The following is a 3506-nucleotide window of genomic DNA, read 5'->3' on the forward strand; positions in this document are numbered from 1 at the left end:
CCTGGCTTTTGTATGTCATACAGAATATGTTGGTATACAAGAACCACAGCCTAAAAAATCATAATAGAAATATACCTTTAACTTTTAAGACATGAGTCAGTGGTATATTTTCCATCTAACCACCCAGGGCCAACTTTAAGAACAAAGTGAAAGAGCAAGAGCTGTGATGATTGATTGCAGGGATACTGGTTGACTTGACACGACCAAGCTTCGGGGAAGCCAAGAAGGCATACATCCATGACCAGGAAGGAAATGAGAGCTGCAGCAACTTTCGGAATGGGAAACGATGTTTGTGTAGAACAAAAAGCTGCAGGATCCAACAGCTTTGCTCGCCTGAGGATCAACATTAGATCATGATCAATGGTGAGTGTGTTTTTACTAATTACGCACCACACAAGAGAAGTATATTTGTTTCATGATTTATAGAACCGAACTTTATTCCATTCAAAATTCTTGTCAACTATTTGTTGCCGCGCACTTTCAAAATTGTTCCCATTATTTTGATGACAACCGGCAATGTATCGTCAGGACAATGTATGTACAACCACCGAACAGTGTTGTTTTAAGAGTCGACCTCTTTGTGAGTTGTCTATATGAATTGATTAACGAGGACCCCGACTTAAACAAGTTGAAAAACTTATTCGGGTGTTACCATTTAGTGGTCAATTGTACGGAATATGTACTGAACTGTGCAATCTACTAATAAAAGTTTCAATCAATACATTCGACACTACCTCGGTTTTTTGTGAATGATCCTTTTCAAAATGCCAAATCTTATAAAAAACGAATAAATTATTTCCATGAAAAACAAAGTCAATCTAATGAAAACATTCCATACAATCACGTACCTAAAGGGGTTGTTTGCAACCTTTAAAGCAGTGGTTCTCAAATGGGCCACTTGAAGGTATGCCAAGGTGTAAGTGCGATTTTTTTTAAATATTCTAAAATTAGCAACAATTCAAAAATCCTTTTTTACACATATTTATTGAAAAATAGTAACAATTCAAAAATCATTTATAAATATATTTATTAAATTATGCTTCAACAACTGTGATGAGGTGGAGACTTGTCCAGGGTGTAAGCCGCCTTCCGCTCGATTGTAGCTGAGATAAGCGCAAGCGCCCCCCGCGACCCCAAAAGGGAATAAGCGGTAGGAAATGGGTGGATGGATGGATGCTTCAACAGAACATGAATGTATAAGTTCATAAACTGTGAAAAGAAATGCAACAATGTAATATTCAGTGTTGACAGCTAGATTTTTTGTGGACATGTGCCATAAATATTGATGTTAAAGATTTATTTTATTTTGTGAAAAATTTTTCAGAATTAAGTTCATGAATCCAGATGGATCTCTATTACAATCCCCAAAGAGGGCACTTTAAGTTGATGATTACTTCTATGTGTAGAAATCTTTATTTATAATTGAATCACTTTTTTATTTTTCAACAAGTTTTTAGTTATTCTTATAGCTTTTTTTCCAAATAGTTCAAGAAAGACCACTACAAATGAGCAATATTTTGCACTGTTATACAATTTAATAAATCAGAAACGGATGACATAGTGCTGTATTTTACTTCTTTATCTCTTTTTTTCAACCAAAAATGCTTTGCTCTGATTACGGGGTATTTGAATTAAAAACATGTTCACAGGGGGTTGAGGACCACTGCTTTAAAGGAGGCATATGTAGTAATGTGGCCAGAAATGGTACTGCAATCACAGTCAAAATTCTGTAGTCCCCTCCCACTCTCCGTGACTGAGGTTGCCAGATACGCAGTCAAATCCAAATCCTACTCCAAGGAACTTCAAATGGCAATCTTCGAGTGTTACGCTGTAGTTTTCTCTTGTTCATGCTTCTTTCAACATGGTTTACTATAATGCCACATTTTACTGATGTTGATTAGCCAAATGTATTTGTTATTTTACGCAGCAATATTTTAGCCAGGAGTCGGGACAGATTGTTGGCATTACCCTGCTAAAATATCTAGTTTGACCGCAGGGACCGCAATAGAAATATATTATATTTGCAGTCTTCCTGACGCCTGTAATATTCTTAGGTAATACGATCTCCGAGCGGTCCCTGAAGTATACACATATATGATTGGCCCGAGGGAAGAGGGACTTCCTGTTTGAGTGTTGCCTGAAATGTGATGTTTTATTCCCAAGGGTCGTGAATAAAATTACAGTTAGCAGCACATCGTGTGTTGGCTCAACTTATTTCCACAATACGGAACAAGACATGGTGTCAGACATAAAGGAAAGAAGAACTTCGCAACAAGATGGACGTCGCCAGAGTTCCGTCACCTCGTATGGATTGGGATGCAAATAACCTGCCCGAAGCATGGCGGAAATTTAAGTTCCACGTAGAGTTGATTTTTTCTGGTCCGTTTAAAAAAAAAGGAGAGGACGAAAAGTGCAGCCTGAAATGTGATGTGTTATTCCCAAGAGTCGTGAATAAAAGTACGGTTAGCAGCACCTCGTTTGATGGCTTAACTTATTTCCACAATACGGAACAAGACAACGCCCAGCCTTTTAAAAAAACTCGGCAAACACCTGAGCTTCAAAGTTCCGCCCCTGGTTGCTGTGTAGCTCCTCCCGTACACCGAAGCAGAAGAACATCTCGTTTATCAGGCACTCTGCGGTTGTGACGCCACTCTGGTCAGGAACTGCGTAGGCTTGAGGCCATTTGGTGAAATAGTCCAAGATTACCAGAACGTAGAGGTTATTTCGTTCCAAGGATCAGAAAGGCGGCCGGCACGTTGGCCAGTAGAACCAGGACCGGAGGTGGTGAAGGGTCTTGGTAACCCCAAAGTGGCCTGAAGAACATCTCGTTTACCAGGCACTCTGCGGTTGTGACGCCACTCTGGTCAGGAACTGCGTAGGCTTGAGGCCATTTGGTGAAATAATCCAAGATTACCAGAATGTAGAGGTTATTTCGTTCCAAGGATCAGAAAGGCGGCCGGCACGTTGGCCAGTAGAACCAAGACCGGAGGTGGTGAAGGGTCTTGGTAACCCCAAAGTGGCCTGCTCCCACCGAACCATGATGATTCTGCAGCACTCCAGAACGTAGTTGGTGAGGCACCAGGAGCTGGACAATGTTGTTGCCACCCCTAAGGTTGTGCCAGCGGTGATGTAAAAGACCGTCACAGCTGAGATTAGACCACTGAGAGTACAGGGCTTTAGTCTCACAGTCTCAGGCCGAAACTGGTCATCGACCTGTTCCCGCCGAATCCTGAACACGGTAGAGGACAAAATCTTGGCTCTGGTGGAACTGAAGTTGTTCCGGGTCAATGTTTTCCGGGCTGGGGTCATAGTTTACAGAGTCATCAACTGATATGGTCTGTAAAGCTGCAATCACAGGAGCCGCTGTCTTCCGTTCTTCCATGCGCTGACAGTATATGCACTCTTCTTCCTCACAGGGCCGGCGAGATAGTCCGTCTGTGTTGACGTGAAGAGAACCTCGAAGTCATAGTCTTGCAGCGTCTCCAGCCACTGGGACAGTTGCCCTT

The sequence above is a fragment of the Nerophis ophidion genome, linkage group LG06, assembly GCF_033978795.1.
Source record: "Nerophis ophidion isolate RoL-2023_Sa linkage group LG06, RoL_Noph_v1.0, whole genome shotgun sequence".
Lineage (NCBI taxonomy): Eukaryota > Metazoa > Chordata > Actinopteri > Syngnathiformes > Syngnathidae > Nerophis > Nerophis ophidion.